General features: G+C 36.7%; 1 protein-coding gene and 1 pseudogene across 3 annotated transcripts in view; both read right to left on the minus strand.

Moving 5' to 3' along the window:
• The window catches only part of CCDC192 (coiled-coil domain containing 192), a 392,505-nt gene that overhangs the window by 172,283 nt on the left and 200,095 nt on the right, over positions 1 to 20,127 (minus strand). The window lies entirely within an intron of this gene.
• On the minus strand, positions 9,185 to 11,514 carry LOC141503320 (non-histone chromosomal protein HMG-14A pseudogene; annotated as a pseudogene).

Below are 20,127 nucleotides of genomic sequence, written 5' to 3' on the forward strand. Positions count from 1 at the left end.
CCTGATTCATATCTGGCCACTGGTCCCAGATGGCTCTGGAGGAGAAAATGAAGTTGGTGACTTAACACAGCACCCCCTCACTCAAATTCACTTCATGTGCTTGTCATGGCATCACTTCCCTGATATTGTGGTCTTCTTCAAGAAAGAAGGACCAAAAAGAATAGATAAATATAATTTATAAACAAATATAAATGTGTATAATATATATATATATATATACATATCTACATATATATAAAATTTGCCACTGTAGAGAGGGAGCCCTACCTTCCTCATCACTACCAGCAGCAAATTTTGACCAATTCACACTAGCAGACTGAACTTATAGCCAAAACATCCTGTGTTATTGCTCCAATTAGAATTCAATCTCCTTGAGAATAGATTGTCTTGCCTGTCTATTTGTATGACTATTGCTTAGAACTTTATGCCTAGAAAGTTCTTAATAAATGTTTTGTTTCTATGTTGAAGAGGAAGACTGGTTTCTAGTTCTAGCTCTAATTTTCTGTATGAACAAGAAAATTATTTAATTTCTCAGTGCTGAGTGATTCTCCAAAACTATATCTTACGGAGCACTTGTCAATCTGTATCCATGGGGATAGTTTCCAAACCAGAATTTTCTTAGACTGATGAAATCATAAGTCTGGACAAAAAAAAACCCAATAAAAAACTGCAGTAATGAGGTTAGCCATATGTGCATATTTTGAAAATACATAATGACTTCCTTCAACACTAGGAAATTTGTCTGTAACTGATCTAAGGGACATATCAAGAATGCTTTTCTGTGTGTGCAGGTATTACTGACAGTTTATAGAACATAAAGTCTTTCACAGATTTTAATAAATAAACTATCTGAGCCACACCATAAAAGATAATCCTTCAATCTATTTGGAATGAAAAGGAAAGATATTCATAGTAGTAGAACTGACAATCAAATGGGTAATAATACTACCATTGATGATGTTCTTACTAATGCTGTAGCCGTCATTTCTAGAAGCTACTGAACTCAGTCATAATTATTACAGGGTGAGGAGGTCTTTGACCTAAGATACCAACTTCTGGGAGATTGTTGGGGGAAGAAGGGAGCGAGTTACTCCCTATACTATGTACCAGCCAGAGAGGCTGCATCCTGCAGATGCTCATAGAATAACCCTTAAGACTTCTCCATTGTCCCAGGGTCCTAGTAGAATGGAGTTCCTCTTGCCTTCATCCCCTACCCCCACTCTTTCTAGGCACAAATGAACCTGAAGTCAGATTGCCCTCTGCAGCACCACTGTTTGCCACTTCCCAGTAATACTATCTCAACTATTTTTGTCCCAGATCAAAATATTCTAAGCTATAAATTTTCCTGCCTCAAATATGATGCATACCAATTTCATCAGGAAACCATACTTAGTATTTTATAAGTAAGCAACAAGACTATAATATCAAAAGTCTACATGCTTGAGCAAAGTCATTGCAACACAGGTTTTCAAAACTAGACTCATATGGAAATCAATAAATAAAAGCCATTAAGCACCTAATTTGTGCCAGATACTCTGCTAAGTATGGAAATACCAAAAAAAAAAAAAAAGAAGCAAAAGGCATTCCCTGAACTAATGAAGAAAACATGCAAACAAATATATTCAAACCACATATTGAATAAATAGAAAATAACAGAGGAAAGGCACTGGAACTAAGAGGGATTGGGAAAAATTTTCTATAGAAGGTGGAATTTTAGTTGAGACTTAAAGAAGTTTAGATTAGTTGAAGCAGAGGAGGGAGAGCATTACTGGCATGCAGGACAGTCAGAGAAAATACCTGGAGCTGAGAGATACCATGTCTTATTTATGGAATAGTTGGAGGTCAGTATCTCTGGATCAAAGAATACATGTCAGGGAGTGAAAACAGAAGCTTATTAAGTGGGGCGGGGAGGCAGGGAAGGGAGAAAATTATCAGATCACTTTAAGAAAATCACTTTAGTGGCTAAATGAAGGATGGTTTGGTATGGGAGTAGACTTCAGGTAGGAAAACCCACCAGCAGACCAAAGCAATTATTGAGAATCATGAGGTGATAAGAATCCATACCAACTAGAGTAATGGCAATATCCAAGCACAGAAGGGTGCAGCTACAAGAGAAGTTACAAAGGGGTAATCAATAGGCCTTGGCATAGACTGGAAATGGGACATATCTAGATAGTGAGAAATTCAAGATGACTCCTAAGTTGCAAGTCTGAGGAATTGTTGCTCTCTATCATAATAAGGTAAATCAAATGGAGATAGTGTTTAGGGGAAAAGATAATGAATTCTGTTTTAGATATACTGAATTTAAGATGTCTATTGGACATCTAGCTTGAGGTGATTTAAAGGCAATTGGACATGTTGAGATTAGAGATCAGCAGAGGGTGGGGAAGAATAGATGAATTTAAGAATCATCAGTTTAAAAAAGGTAATTTAGTTCATAGGAATTGCTGAGATCTCCAAGGAAAGTAGTTTAGGGGAAGAAGGGAAGTTAGGTAGATACAGTGGATAGAATGTCAGCATTCCAATCAGGAAGACTCATCTTCCTGAGTTTAAATCTGATCTCAGATACTTTCTAGTTGTGTGACCCTGGGCAAGTCAGTTAACCCTGGTTGACTCAGTTTCCTTATCTGTAAAATGAGCTGGAGAAAAAAATTGGCAAACCACTTTATTATCCTTGCCAAGAAACCCCCAAATGTTTGTGAAATGATTAAACAAAAGATAGGAAAAGAAGAGAAGAAGGTACAGGATGGAGTTCTTCAGTTAGTCAGAGGGTTAGCTAGAGAAAGACAGAGGAGTAGTCAGATAGGTAGAAGAATAAAGAGAGAATGGTACCCAAAAACCTAGAGAGAAATGAGTATTAAGAAGAGAGTAACAAAGGGCACAGAGTATCAGAGGATACAGAGAAGTCAAAAGGAATGAAGATTGAGGAAAAGGTCAATAGATTTGGAAACTAAGATCTTTAGTAATTTTGGAGAGAGCAGTTTTAATGGAATGATAAGGTTGGAAGTCAGATGTTAAGGGGTTAAGAAAAGAATAAGAGAAGAGAAAATGGAGGCACCAATTGCAGATGACCTTTTTTTTGAGAAGTTTTACTAGGAAGGAAAATAGATGACAATCAAATTGTCATTTATTTTTAATGTAGGTAACTGTAATTGAAGTATGAAATATGAAGTATGAAGAAACATTTTAAGAATAGACTTAAAGACTGTTTCAAAGTAGTATAGAGCTGAAAAGTTCTAGAAAATCACAGTGGCAAGAAAGACCAGTTTGGCACTAAGAGGCAAGGTAATTCTTAGTAAAGTCATCCAGCATATAGCCAAGGAAAGAAGTTTAATCAATGAGATCCCTTGACTCTCTAATATCAACTACAAAAACTATCATCTACATATTATATCGATCTACACAGATAACAATCACTTAATAACAACTCAAAAAATAATGACAGACAGATAAGCAGAAAGATAAACTTGGGCAATGACAAGTTAGGTTTTCCTTCTGTCTAGAATTGGCATCATGAGATAGTGCTGAATTGTTTAGATTGCAATCTGGCAAATGCTTGGATACTTTGAGAGGAGAAATGAAGAAATGCCTGAGGTCATTTGCCCTTGTAAAATCTTCCTGGTGACTTTTCATTGTGAGAATTCATTCAATCTGTCCATGGAAATTTCACTGCTCCAGAATCGAACATAGTTTATCAATAGCAGGTCCTACCGAGGCATAATCCAAATCACACACAAGGTTTAGCTTACTTATTTGTAATCATACTTGTAAGGAAAACTTTTCACCCTTTCATCCAAGGTTGTGCTACCACAGTGAGTAAACAACATTTAATACTTACAACCAATATTACTCATACCTATTGAAGGAATATGTTCTTTGACTCAGACACTAATAACTGTATTACCACAGCAGGTCACTTTATCTAAGAAAACCCAGTAACTCCCTAATGCTATAATTTACAATTACTAATGGTGATAAACTCTTTATTACAAATAGTTTCCTACACTAATGAAATCACAAGGTATAAATTTAAAAAATAGAAGTAGCAATTATCTTGAAACATTGATTCCTATATACTCAAGCCAGATTCCAAATTAAGACAGGCAAGAATCTATAAAAAGGTTTTCAAATGATTGTCAGAAAAGAATGATTGTGCTAACCTCCTAAGCAAACATGAATTAAAATAAGAGGGAAGAGGAAAAGGACAGGAATAGACCTAGGGAGACAAGAAAGATTGCCATAGGATTCCATATATTAGTAATAATAACAATTTATGACTGCACCAACTGATCATTGTCTGGACTTTTGGAGGAAAGGGTCAGAGAAAGAGAGGAGGAGGTATAGGAGGTATGAATTATGCCACACTAAAGAACAGTTTATTGTTTTATATATATACTGATTTCATTGTTTCAAAAATAGGTACTATTTTCATTTCTTTTAAAATCTTAGTATCACTAATTTTCATGGGTTTCTGATAGTCAAATAAATAAAAGTTGGGGAGCCACTACCATAAAGAATAATTGAGGGGGCAGCTAGGTGGCGCAGTGGATAGAGCTCCTGGAATCAGGAGGACCTGACAAATTTGGCCTCAGATACATAGCTACTGTCTAGCTGTGAGACTTTAGGCAAGTCTCCCATTTCCTTACAAAACCCCATTTCCTTACCAAAAAAACACAAAAAATCATTTATAGATTTTTGAGATTGCTAGATAAATTGTAGCACATGCATCTAGTGAAATGCAATTGTACCATAAGAAACAATGACTATTAAAACTATAGAGAAGCATGGAAAAACATGTACTTCTATGGAAGTTTCATCTTTCATAAGACTAATAACTGGAAAGAGGAAGGGATAATGAGAGGTTAAGCTAACTAAAAACTTGGCTAGGTAATTCCTTTATAAGCTATGAATGAATCTCTTAAGTGAATTAGAAAGAAAGCAAAGCCAGATAAAGAATGACAAGCCACACATACAAGTGCCTTTAAAAATTAGGACAGTGATTCTGCTCTAAATTAGAAAAATAGAAGCATGGATAAGGAGAAAGGAAATATATAATGTCAGGAGGAACTCAGAAAGTTGGACAGTAGACAGAGGCAAAAACACACAATCACATACTCCCTCAAGCACACACACACACACACACGCATCAGGATTCTAGGAACAATCAGGCAAGGGGTATATAGGGAAAGAAGCTAAAATCCACACCTTAATCTCTTGAGCCCCTTCAAAAGAAGCTGAAGTCTCTTCTACTGGGCATTACTTCTTTTTTAAAGTTTGCTTTCTCTTTATTAACAACATTAGCCTCTAGAATTTGGTAGTTATCTCCAAATATCTCCAAAGAAAAGATAGAGATGGGGGCAGCTGGTGGCACAGTAGATAGAGCACTGGCCCTAGAGTAAGGGCCAGTGCCTCAAATACTTGATTCAAGTTACAAATTCAGCCTCAAATACTTGCTAATTACCTAGCTGTGTGACCTTGAGCAAGTCACTTAACCCCATTGCCTTTCAAAAAAGAAAAAAAAGAAAAAAATAATTACCTAGCTTTGTTACCCTGGGCAAGTCACTTAAGATAAAATAGAGATAGAGCTAACAGTGAGGTGTTTTGCCAGAAACACTGCCTCTGGCTAGGGATGATGTTTGTCCTTCATTCTCAAAGAAGACCATGACATCAGGAAGGTGATGTCATGACAAGCATGTGAAGTGGATTTGAATGAGGGGGTGCTGTGTTAAGTAACCAGCCTCACTTTTTCCTCCAGAACCATCTGGAGCAAGTGACCAGAAATGAATCAGGACAACTGAGGATGACACTGAATGATGGGCAATCAAGTTAAGTCATTGCCCAAGGTCACACAGTTATTAAGTGTCAAGTGTCTGAGGCTGGATTCAAACTCCGATTCTCCTGATTCCCAGGCCTGCAATCTATCCACTGTGCCACCTGAGAGCAACTGGTGGTAAAGTGGTTAGAGCCCTGGGCCTTGGAATCAGAAGGACAGGAGTACAAATACAGTCTCAGACATTTGCTAGCTGTGTGACCTTGGGTAAGTCACTTAACCCTGACTACCTTGCATCCAGGGTCATCTCCAATCATCCTAATTCATATCTGACCACTGGAGTCATTCTACTTCTCTCTATACCTAGGAGTATAAAGCTTCCAAAAGGATAACTAAATCTTTAGATACTACTTCCCAGAAAAGAGAAAGAACATGTATACCAAGAATTTCATCTGGGCACTAAGTCAGTAGTTGACTTATCCCACTATTGCTACAAACTGATGCAAAATCAAATATTAAGAACCAGGAAAACCATATATACAATAACTGTGATAATATAAATGAAATAACCTATAAAGGATAGTGGATTATAATAACCAAATCTGATCCTAAAGGAAAAATTAAAAAAAATGCATCTGTCTCCTTTATGCATCTATTCCTGTGAAGTAGAAGATTTAGAATATGAAGCTGTTTGATTGATTGGTTGGTTGATTGGTTGGTTCCTGTCCTTCATTATCAAAGAAGACCAAATTGACATCTCTATGTTAGAGACAAGTTACAGTGTATCTAACTGTGGCTGATCAGACTGGTACAAGCTTGAAATGCTCTTCCATAGGTTGGGCAAAAATAATCCATGTAAACAACTGAAGTGGTTACTCTAAACATGTTTATTTTGAGTTACTTCAATTCTGTCTTTATTATAGAGTATAATACCCTCTTTAATGAGGGTGTATCAGGCTGGGCAGTCCTGTGCCATGCTGCACAAACAATTCCAAAGTTCTTAAGAGAGATCCTCAGAGGGTCTCTGTATTGATTTTTCTGACCCCACTATGAGTGCTTGCCCTGTATGAGTTCTCCATAAAATAGTGTTTTGGGCAAGTGTTATATTTGACATTCTAACAAGTCAAACCATTGTAGTTACACTCTCTATAGTAACATTGGAATGCTTAGTAGTTTAGCTCGAGAAAGGACCTCAGTGTCTGGTATCTTCTCCTGCTGGGTAATCTTCAGAATATTCCTAAGAAAATTTAAATGGAAGTGATTTTAGTTTCCTGACATAGCGCTGGTATATTGTTCAGGTTTCTTAGGCATATGGTAATGAGGTCAACACAACAGCTCTGTAGACCTTTTGGTAGTCAGTCTAATACTCTTTTCTCTCTCATTTTCTTTTGGAACCTTCCAAATACTGAGCTAGCTCATGGCAACCTCATTATCAATATGTACCTCTCTGGAAAGTAAATCTCCAAAGAAAGTGAATTTATCCGCAGTATTCAAAAATTCTCCATTTGCTGTAATTGATGGTTTCACATATGAATGTGGTATCATGCTGACTGACACAGCAACTGTTATTTTGGTGTTAGTTCTTAGGCCAAAATTAGTAAAATTTCCAGAGAATTGATTCATGCTTTTGTTGCATCTCAGCTACAGAGGCTGTGTTGAGTGTACAATAATCTGCAAACAGAAGATCATGCACCAACACTTCCTCCATTTTGGTCTTAGCTTGTAGCCTTTTCAAGTTGAAAAATTTATCATCAGTGAGGTAGTTGACCTTGAGGCCATGTTCATATTCAGTGAAGGTGTTTGATAACATGGCTGAAAATATCTTGCTAAGGGGCAGCTAGGTGGCGCAGTGGATAAAGCACAGGCCCTGGGTTCAAATCTGGTCTCAGACACTTAATAATTACCTAGCCCTGTGGCCTTGGGCAAGCCACTTAACCCCATTACCTTGCAAAAAAAAAACTAAAAATAAAAAATATCTTGCTAAATAGCATGGGAGCAAGGACACAGCCTAGTTTCACTCCATTGGTGCCCAGGAAATCACAAGAATATAAGCTACTATCTAGCAGCTGAGTAAGCATGCCTTCATGAGACTGACACACAATACTGATGAACTTCTCTGGGAAACCAATTTTTTTAAATTTTTATTTATATAAGACAATGGAATTAAGTGACTTGCCTAAGTCACTAAGCTAGGCAAGTGTGTGAGGCTGGATTTGAACTCAGGTCCTCCTGATTCCAGGGCCAGTGCTCTATCCCCTGTGTCACCTAGCTGCCCAGCCATGGTGTTCTTAATAATGTTCCATAAACCTTCATGACTGACTGTCTCAAAGGCCTTGGTCAGATCTCCAAGTATCTAGACCTCTATTCTGCTCCTGGAATTTTTCCTGGAGTTGTCCAGCACACAACATTATCAACTACTCCTCTATCCTTTCTGTAACTACACTGGCTCTCTGGAGGTGACCATCTCCCAGGTGAAGGATCAGTCTGTTGAGGAGGATTCTGGGAAGAATCTTACCAGCAATTACTGGAAATATCCCTGGATTGTCACAGGACAATCTATTCCCTTTACCTTTGTATAGATGGATAATGGAGGCACCCTTGAATTCTGGGAAATAACTTTTTCATGTCATAAACCTCTAAAATTTCAGTCAAGTTTTGTATGAGCAATAAAGTGTCCCCCCACCCATCCATGTAAATCTCAGCTGGAATAGAAATCAGCACCAAGTACTTTGCCACATGAAAGGAATCTAATGGTATTCAAAACCTCTTCTTCAGTTGGAACTTCAGCTAGAGACAGATTGACTTCAACTTGAGGTAAATTGTCAGTGTTTTCTGTATTGATTGATCTCTGTAGGATCATGTCCCTATCATAATCAATGTGGCTCCATCTGCAGAGTAGTTGAGATACACCATATGTCTTTGGCCCATAAATAGTCTTCAGAGCATCATAAAAGCACTTTGGATCATTACTATTCACACACACAAAAAAAAAAAACCCTGAATTTCATCTGCCTTCTGAGTCAAGAATCTTGAATCTCTTTTTTTTTATTTTGAGGAGTCTTTTTCTTTTATTAAGATAAATCCAGCAAAATTTCTAATAGTGGCTACACATACAATCAACCTGCCCTTCTGAAATAAACATTTATATTTTGCTTAAAAACATGGTTACATCTTACTTTCTTTCAAAAACTAATATTAAAGTTATATTTGGGAAAGATATTTCCAACTCTTAGAATCTCATGAAAATAGCTCACCTTCTTTATAAAATCAACCCACAGACACCCTCGACTTGCCAATGCAAGAACTTTCCATTTGGGACCTCCCCACTTCACTGAATCAAACATGTACCAGGGTCAAAGAAAAATCCAAAGGACGGAAAGGAGAGTTTACACAAAGAAGGGACATAGTGACAAAGTCAAAAGCTACCACCACTTATTCTTCCCATAGATCAAACTATTAACAATCACAAAATGCAGAGACAATGACATCTTGTTGGTGACATCATATTCAAGTGACCAAGATGGAGACGTTCCAGAATTAACTTCATGCTAAAAAAAACTTGCATTTAGAAAATAGTTGAAAAAATATTCCTCTGTGTTAACAATACAGGATGGAGGTACAGATACCAAACTGACAAGAGATATAGGGCAGTGTTACATATTATTCAGATGTGGCTGCTTTCTCCTCAGGTTCTTCCACAATCGGCACCTCATTAGTTTGGGTCTCTCCATTTTCAGAGTGGTTTTCTTCTTTCACTTCCTCCTGTTTGGTTTCGACTTTGACTTTGGCTGTGGCTGCCACCTTCTTGCCTTTGATTTCCTTTTTATCATTTGCTATGTTCATTTTCTTTGGGGCTGCAGCCTTTTTGGTTTTGGGCTCAGATTGAAGAACAGGCTTAGCAGGTAATCTAGGTGACCGTCTCTTTGGCTCATTGTTGGGCATAGTTGCACCTGGGCGCGGGCGGCGGAGGCACGGGAGCGGGGCCTCGCTTGCAGCCGGCCGACTTTGCCGGGAACTAATTGCAGCTGGCCCTCCTCTTTGAATCTCTTTAAACTTCACTTTCACCCTAATTTTGATGGAATTAAATGCTGCCTTCTTAGAAATGAATGAACTAACTTGATGGTAAATTCTGTGTAATTCTCATTTTTCCATTCAGTAGCTTCCTTTTTTTTAGGGTTTTTTTTTTTTTGCAGGGCAAATGGGGTTAATGGCTTGCCCAAGGCCACGCAGCTAGGTAATTATTAAGTGTCTGAGACCAGATTTGAACCCAGGTATTCCTGACTCCAGGGCCGGTGCTTTATCCACTGTGCCACCTAGCCGCCCCCATTCAGTAGCTTCTATAGTTCCCCATCATTTTCATCAAACCAGTCTTGATATTTGCAAGTGTCCTGACCCAGATGAGCAAATGCAGTTCTGTACACCAAATCTCTGAAAGCTATTTACTCTTTTTCTGCCTCACTGTTACCAACTGTTCCCGACTTTGTGTTGACTCAAGTTTCCCTCCAGGTTAACAACAAGCTGTTACCACTCAAAGAGGCACTTTAATCTCTTGACATTAATTCTTCTGGTAGTCATTTTGCCTTGGGACCACTGCTTCAATTCTATGTGAATATTTAGTTTGTAGAATTGAGTCTGTGATCGGTCCAGCACTCTGCACCACATATTGCTTTCATCACTGTCACAGCCTGTCTGTCTTTTTTCCTACAATCACATAATCTATTAGATGCCAATGTTTGCTGTAAGGGTGCATCCAGGAAGTTTTATTGCATCTTGGTAAAAGGAAGTCAGTGTTTGTGATAAGGAGGTCATAAGATGCACAAGTTTTCAGTAGTTGATGACCATTGCTATTGCTGTTTCCAAGGACTCCCTGCCATGTCTGGTTTCTGAGTCTACTCTAGCATTAAAGTCACCCAAAATTATTAAGTTTATCCTGTATTGGTACATTGATGAGTAAGGTCTTCAGGTCTTCATAATTTTTTTAATTTTTATTTCATCAGGATTTGACAATGATAATGATAATGGTGGCTTAGAATTTTCCTGCAAGTAGAAATCTCATTGTCATGAGTCTGATGATGTTCACTCCTTTTGATAGGAATACAAACTTGCTGACTAGATTAGTTTTGATTTCAAACTACCCCAGCTTCATGGTATCCCTTTCACTATGGTTATTCCAGAAAAATGTGTATCTGTTAGAGATTCTTGAGGACCACAGTTGTGAAATGACAAAGGTAATGGTTTAAAGACCCTCTTGGCCTCTTGTTGTTTTGCATGACCCAGCATGACCCAGCTCCTTTGTATCTCCTGACCTTGATCAAGAATCGCATTATAGCAAGAGCAATGAAGTATGCATAAGAATATGTAACTGTTTAACCAATGTGTAATGATCTAAACAATGTGTAATCTTTAGTATGACTGGTGCTTAAGCTGGTAGCATGAGTTGTCCATGAGTACAGAAGTAGACTAGGATATAAACTACTGTGTGACCCTAATAAAATTTGGAGTGCTTTACCATCTCTACCTCCTATCTCATTCACGGCAAGCTGAGAATAGTTCTCTACTGGCCAGAGAACTCAAGTAGTCAGTGCACTTTACAAAAATATAGCAAAGTAAACAAGTGTTGGTGTACCTAATATGTATCGAGCTCCACCTTCAATAAGCTAGCCTTCATTTGCCAACCTTGTTTCACTCAGGGTTGCTATTTGGATATAATACCTGCTGAGTTCTCTTACAAAAGAACGGTTCATCCTTCAGGTCTTTTGGATCTTATGTTTTCTATGAGCACACATTACATGTACTTTTCTATGAGTACACATTACATGTACTGATGGTGAGTGGAATTTTCTTTGAAGTTTTCATATTTTTTGTGTGTTTTGACCACAGGGTAAGATCCCTGCCTTCCATGGTCATCAGGCCAGAGTTGGATAAACAGACAATTTTTAGGGTCCACCTTTTCTAGCACTGTTCTCACACTAGTAGGTAAGCAGTGTGATCCTTAAAAGACTGCTCAAACATTCAGGGGGTTGCTGAATCCCACTGCTGCTGACAATGAGCGGACAATCCTCTGACCTGGGTTGTCTATGTGTAGGATTGTGATTGTATCTCCCAGTGTATACATACTTGCTGTTTTGTCATTTGCCTGTAGCCACAGGACTTTGAGATTGGTGAAAAATGGTAAAATGATATGGGTAATGTCTTTTGATTTGTGCAAAAATTTAATTTAAGTGAGGCAGAGCTGCACAAAGTTGTTAGTCTCACTGTCTTGTCCACAGTTCAGTGTCAAGATAGAGCCAAAACAACTGATGATGGCTCCAGATGCAGTGGATTTTCTTGGAATGTTCAATATCTAACCAAGCTCCATAGCACCTACTTCAGTTGCCTTCATGGTCATTGGAATTAAGTTCTCATCTACCCATTCCACCAGTGGAAGATTTCACATAGACAAGCCCCAACTCAATCTATTACTTCAATCTGTTTTATCCTGTCTGCTGAAACAGTTTACTGAAGTATGGTTGCTGTGCAAGCTAAGGCTTCTTGGAACCACAGGTAAGAGAGATGTCTCAGGTGGACATCAAAGGTGGAAAGCAGTCCTGAAAAGAAAAGGGCTTAGCAACCCTCACACCAAAGGCACCTTCCTAGAACACACCCTTCACCCCAGTTTGAAGCTAGGTATACATATATTATCACTCAATCACAAATTGAAGTTCTTCATTTGTAAAATAACTAGCCCTTTCTACTACAAAGGGTTGGAGTGAGATCCAAATGAGATATAAAATGCCTTTTGTAATCTTATAACAGTGGTAAAATGACTATTGTGCAAATTTGACTAATTGTCTTATTATAGAACAAATACTTAATACTTCAATGAACTGTATGTTTCAACACACAACTGATATATTGGTTAGTTTTGGTGAATTGTTTTAGTTTGTTTCTCATTGTGGTTTTTGTTTTTTGTTCTAAGAGATAGCTCTTTGGATAATGGAATAGGAGGGATGTATTTAGAAAAGAAGATAATATATTAAAAATACATTGGGGTGGCTAGGTGGCGTAGTGGATAAAGCACGGGCCTTGGAGTCAGGAGTACCTGGGTTCAAATCCGGTCTCAGACACTTAATAATTACCTAGCCATGTGGCCTTGGGCAAGCCACTTAACCCCCATTTGCCTTACAAAAAAAAAAAACCTAAAAAAATACATCAATAATTTTTAAAATAATTATTTTGAGATAATTTGTAATACATGAGACTTTACAAATAAAATATTGTAATTATATGTAATAATTGTAGAGATAATATCCTCAATTCAATATGTGTGTAAAGTCCATTTGAAGCTAGCAAAGTCAACAAAAGAGAAAGAAAACACACAGAGGTCATTAGACCTTGAAGGCATCATGTCTTCTGGTCTAATCCTTTCTCTTTAAAAACTGAAATTTGAGCATAGGTTATCTGATGTTTAGTCTATTGTTCTTTTTTATGCCAAGAACAAATTGAGAAAAATGCAAATACAGAGGAATTTTATGGGATCATATTAAACAATAATCTTTGCAAAAAAGAAAGACAAAAACTTTTCTACATTACTGAAGTTCTGTACATTTTTCTTCTTGAAAATGTATGAGCTTCATAGGATTTAGATCTATTCACTTACTCAGAGGATTTCAAATCCCTAAATCCTTCAGTTCATGTCAGCCAAGCCACTAAATGTCTATGTGACATTAAACAAGCTGGTCTCCTATTTCTCACTTTCCTCACCGGATCTTATTTTTCTTCCAATGATATTTCACTATTTGGCAAGAAGAACTTGAAGACTAGAGCAATTAGTCTGAATTCGGATTGAATGGTAAAATTCTAAAAATGCAAATTATATGATAATTGTAAACCTATTATGTTAGTACAATTTTTATTTCATTGCTTATTTTTATGAAATGGAGAAAACATTGATTATAGAGCATTTGAGATCTGCTTTGCATTTTAAGAACATGGGGGTACACAAAGAGGAGGAATTTTAGCTTATTAATACAACTGCTATTTTTAAAATGCAGCACTTCAGACTTATAGAGGTTAAGTGATTTGTCCAAGGTCAAACAGGGAGTATTCATAGTAGCTTGCATTGTTTGATGATCTGTAGACTTTGTTCATTTTATATGACTGCTGGCTTTGTAACATTTTATATGACTGCTGGCTTTAATGAAACATCAAACAAATAGAAACCCAGAACAAAAAAACAGAAACTGCCTCCCCACACCCAAGAAAAAATTAAATTTATCACTTGTCTCTAACAGATTTGGTAAAAGAAACCTCCTTATTATCTGTTCATATACATATATATGTATATCCATGTTATATATGTTATTTGTGTGTATGCATATACACAAGAAGGTGTTTGTGAATATGTGTGTATATAATTATATATAAACTCATACATATTTGCTTATGTTCACCATACCTGAGAAACACCTGTATTTATTGGCAATCAGGTTTGAAAGATAGCATGGGCACAGAGCAAGGGACATTAGCCTTAGTATATTGACATAATTGGGTGGTGGATACTTGTTGTTCTTTTAAAAATAAGAAAATCACGTGAGCAAGTCATATACCTCTTTCTTGACAAGGAAACATTTTTTTTTCAGTTTTCTTCCCACTGGTTGTCCCAGACTTGCCCCCATGACTTTTTCTTTTAGAAATTATTAGTTTTGGTGACCATGAGGGATGTTCAGCATGGGTCCAAGGACTTATGTCCGCCTGGAAAAACATCATTACAACTATTATATTTTAAACATTTGCCAAGTACCTGAAGTATGTCAGGCCTTTTGTAAACAGAATGTGATACAATTTCCATTCTGTGGGTTGATGAATAGGAAATTACAGTGAATCTTGGATGTGCTATGGTTTTCTTTGACTCTATAATACCTAGTATTGAATTTAGTTCCATAACTAGGAAGGAGAAATTGGATACTTGACATGGGGAGAGCTGAAAATTAGAGTATCCTGAAAGAATGAGTACTTTTTCCTAGAGGTTTTAAAAAAACAAAATAAAACAGGCTTAGCACCAAGAATAATTATTTAAAGTATTTGGCATGCTTTCTTCTCCTAATGGCCTTATTTCTATTCTTACCTTCCCTGACCTAGACTACTAGTTTCTTAGTCTTTCATTCCACTCTATGTAGCTGTAAAAAGAAGTAATCTTTAAAGACTTATTTAAGAATGTCTTTAATGCTTACTGTGGACACATTTTGTGGTGTTTTACTTAGCCACCAGAATTTCTAGCTACAGATCTGATTGGAAATCTGCTGTTTCCTTCAAATTGCATGGAAATACAAAATGGAAAATTCAAAAAGACTTTGTGATGTGAAATTGCAGATCTTTTCCAAACCAACAAGGTTTTTAGAAAATTCCTTATAAAAAAAGAAAAAAAGAAAATTCCTTATTGACTGACATCATCTTATACAAAAATATTTAGATCAAGTATCTATATTAATATTCCTTTATTTCTTAATATTTATTCAACAATTTTCATTCATTTTAGCTATATTTCCCATTAAAGATGAAATTATTTAGATTGATGCATCCAAAGGCAAACCAATATTCTTCCAGTAAGATTATTTTATTATAAAGAATAGAATAATACACTCTCTCAAGAATCAAAATTGCAAGTGACCTAAAGGGCAAAAAAAAATAAAAGCAGAGTGTTACATAAATATATTTATATCTTTTTGTGAAAAATAAAGCAGAATAAAGAAATCATAAAAAAGATGTAGGACCAGAAAAAGGGGGGTGGGGTGGCTGATCAATTAGTAAAAGTAAAAGATAACAGATTGATAGCCCATGTACTAGATTGGTGCTTGCATAATGTTAAGCATAGGGAGTACACTGGCATATTGAATGGCTATGGTGGATTTATAGGATATAAAGGGATGAATGTATTGCGGAAATATTAAAGAGTGTATCTTTTGATTTCTATAGATAGAGATTCTAGTATCCTTTTTTTTGGAGGGATAGATGATATCAGATTCATGCAGGTATAAAAGAATGGATCTAATAATATATAAATTAAGAAAGCTATTAGAGGAAAATTTGATAGTTTGCTAAATTGTGATCTTTAGTTAGCCCTTCTGAAGAAGCTCAGCTTTTACCTCTATGGATCACCTTCAGCTGCTTCAACCAAAGAAGGTAACAACCTTCACAGTAGGATGAGGGGATTGGAAATGGGGGAGAGAGGACAAGGTGACAAAGAAGTGGAAGGAAGTCAGAAGGAGAAATTGGAAGAGGAAGGTGAGGTTAGGGAAAGAGACATTCCAGTAAAAGGAAGAATCTAAAGACCCAACCCAAAAGCATACCTCCAGGGCTTATTGAAGGCATTACCAGCTGAACCTTTGTTTTGTTTTACTTTTAAGGGTGTTGTCTCTTAAGTATTCTTTTCAAATGCTAATTGGTGGTGGCTTGATGGGACCTGTCTATTCCTCTGTTGTCTAATTTGATTAATAGGAAGTTTATGAAAAATGGAAAGTTACAATCACTTGTTAACTGAAATTTAAGTTTAAAACTCATTCACCTTTGACAAAATATATGTAAAGGTATTTGACATATGTACGTATACTTATATAGATATGTACATATATACAACAATATTTGAATATTACATGCATATATATATATATATATATATATATAAATCTGAAGAAAAAACTGTCTCTATTCTAAATATAACTAATTTTGGATTTGTATAATTGTGAGGAATGCAGGATGTATGGCTTCCACAGACTATAAGAAGAGATTGTTAGTTTAAAAAATATATTAAAAAATATAGGACTGAATCATGCCTGTGGCTATTGTACCTAGTGCAGCTATGTGAGTGTAAGACAAAAGAAATGACCCTGGCCAATCATTGAGCTCACCTGACCTTAAGCCTCCTTACCCAGGGGAGATCAAAAACTAGCTTCAACTAGTCAAGGGTTGACCTAGGGTCCCTGTCCTCTGAAAGTACACCTGCTCAATGAAATTCATATATATATTACTATACACTCCCCTATGCTCATCAGTATAATGATAAGGGTGGGGAAAACATATTAGAGAATGATATGAGGTGAACATATTGATGGTTCTGATGGTTTAGACTGATGGTTCAGACCAATGGCTGGCTCAGAGGGGAACAGAAAGTCTTTCAAACTGCTAGACATTGTCTCAATTCTGTGCCTTTTCCACTGGGAAAATGATCCTTTTCTGCAGAAAAGTTAATTAATAAAAAAACTATTTTAATCTCTCTGGATAATTATGAGCCATTTATAACAATAATCATCTTTATGTTGGTTTTGAGTTTATAAAAGGCATTCATGATCTCATTTGGTTCCTACCCCAAGTGGTAGGAAGGGCTGGCTATTTTATAAATGAGGAAACTGAGGCTTAGAGATTAAGGTAATTTTTCCAAGATTATTAATTAATTAATGAAGCCAAGACAAGCCAGGGTTCACTATCTTTTCCTTCACTGTCATCAATGTCTTATCAAATCACTTAATCTCTCTGGGCTTCATTTTCCTTATCTGTAAACTGAGGGAATTAGAACTGATGATTTCTAATGTCCCTCCCACCTCTTAAATCTTAAGTGTTTCCTCTTTAGTGCAGATAATGCCTCTAATTTTCATACCTGTTCGTCAAAGTAACAATAACAACACATAGGCTCTCCAAATTGGGAGATAGTAAGAAAAAAGGAAGTAACTTAAAACCCACCCAATTATACTCTATTTCTACAAAACTATGACTTCAATAATAGAAATTAGTATTCTCCATTTGCTTCCTTTGCTTTACAAACAAGTCAAAATATACTAGAGAGTAAGTTAAAGAAATATAAAGTACAAAAAGTACCTTTTTTCCTATTCTATTCTATGCTGCGCTATGATATTCTGTACCTACTTACTCTGTAGCACTTAATTACCATCCCCAGAGTTTCTCCTGAGGCTTAAACTTTAAAAAGTGAGATGTGGCATTAAGGAATCAATGAAAGTAAAGAGGACACAGCTGGACTTTAAAGTTGAAACAAAGAAAAGAATCATCATGATGAAGATAAGCCTGAAAACTACATTTCTGAACCTAGGAGTTCTAGCAAATTCCTGATTACTCTGCAGATAGTGGTTTGAATCATTGCACAACTTAAGTTTCAACAGATTTCCATGCCAAAAAGGAAGATGGAACTGAAAGTAGACTGGGGATTTGTTTCTTCAGTCCTTGAGATGCAGGGGAAAGATGAAGAGAATTGTGAATGTAGAAATTGGGTAGAGATGTAAATTTACTACCACCTACTCTTGAGTTGTAAATTGACTAGATGGAGAGAATTCTAAGAGAAACAATTTGTAATATCAAATTGGATGGAGATCACCATTAATGTAAAATTTATATGCTGATCTCCTTAGACTTTACCCTCTACCTAATTCTGGGTCCAGTATAGGGGAAGGGAGTTTACCTTTCGCCATGTGGATGAGAAGCAAGACATAAAAACCTGGGTTGGACTAGAGCTCAGGGCCACAGTCAGTGGCCCAGCCAACACTACTTGACTGTTCTTTTATCTCTCTCTCTTTATCTCTCTCTCTCTCTCTCTCTCTCTCTCTCTCTCTCTCTCTCTCCCTATTTCTTCCTATGCCTTGGAACCTTTTTAATACATTTTTGTTTTATTTCCACCATTGCTTTCCCAAGTCTGAATAATGATTCTCCATAGGCAGAACTGAACTCAAGTAGCCAACAGCTACACTTGAGTAGGAAAAACAGTTTTTCTCACCTACATTTAAGTTTTCTGGGAGATTGGGTATTTCTTTTGTAAATAAGAGGTTGAAAATGATTCCAGTGCTTGAATTTCCCTGGTTATTCCATTGCTATTCTATGTCAATGAAATATTTCGACTAATTGATTTATCATTTCTGCCTGAGCTTAATAGAGTTTGAATGTGTATTGCAATGGGATTTTGAGCTACATTTGTTTAATAAATAACACTCAATACATCTAGCAAAGGATACCAGAGTTGATTAGTACATTGCTACAAATGAATGAATATATAATGACTTTCTAATATGTAAGGTAAAGTACCTTGCCCCACCCTGGCAAGGACTCAGCAAATTCTGTCCCCAGGCACAAGACAAGCTTCTATCAATAAAACAATGCATCCTTGCCTTAGTCTGAAAAGATTAAGTCTTTGACCTACCACTCAACTACATAACTCTTCTCTTGCTCTCTGAGCTACAACCTCCACCTACATCTCCCTAAATCTTCCTTAAGAGCTCAACTCACTCTTCAGTTGAGCTGTTCAACCTCTTTTGGAGGAATCAGCTCTTGGGGAGTATCATACCCCAAACTTTCCTGCTCTTGCGTCCCCTTTGCTCTTCTCTACTACTTATCTTCACCTTGCTTGTCTCCCTATGGAAAAGCAGCTCACTCTAGGGGAGAGTGTCTTCCCCCAAATAACTTCTCACACTCTTTTCTCCCTTTTCCTTGAGGTTCTCACCAGGCCAGCTTGTGATTGTCTCTTTACTTAACTCCTACTGAAACTCACTATCTTGTTGCTTCTCCAAAGAACTTAATCCATTAACTTTTTGTAGTATCCTGTGAACTTTTGCAGTAGCCTGTGATTTAAGGTATATGCCTTTTCTTACCCTCCTAAGTCAGAGAGTTGGCGAATTCTGCACAAAACTACCCACATTGATCTTTCAGACCCCTTTCCTTGAAGATAAACATTTTTCTGTCTCTAAGGGAAAAATAAGTCATTTTTTTACTTATATGTATTCTTGATTCACATTAATAAAGATTTAGCATTCATTTACTCAAAAAGATCCCAGAATAGGTAAATTAAAGTTAGGGTATTAATAGTGTGAGAATTTTAATCTACTTTGTAAAACAATAAATTCCTCAGAAGCAAGGCCTATGTCATTTCTATTTTTGTATTTCCAACATGTAGCATCATGATTTGCACATAGTAGACACTAAATAAATCTTTGTCTAGATGTGATTTTTTTGTCCAGGGGCCAGATGTGATTTCATCAGTGTAAAGAATCCCTGTATTAAAATTCTGCACTAATACAGATCAGCAACTCATCTCTCACTTTCTTTTGTCTTCCTAGCACTTAGTACACACCTAGCACATAGAAAGAACTTAGTAAATATTTGTTGATTGATATGGTACCCCACACTGAATAGGGTAAAGAGATAAGTGGTTTGCCATGGTCACAGAGTAGAGGTACTTCAAAGGCTGGACTGTGAATCTAGTCTTGATTCTTTGAACTACCTGCTCTCCAATCCTACAATTCTCTCTCAAGAATGAACTACACCCAAGAAAAAGAAATAAGCAATATTTGTATAATCCTTTGGATCCAGGTTTTAAAGGCAAC

Source organism: Macrotis lagotis, chromosome X (genome assembly GCF_037893015.1).
Source record: "Macrotis lagotis isolate mMagLag1 chromosome X, bilby.v1.9.chrom.fasta, whole genome shotgun sequence".
Taxonomy (NCBI): domain Eukaryota; kingdom Metazoa; phylum Chordata; class Mammalia; order Peramelemorphia; family Peramelidae; genus Macrotis; species Macrotis lagotis.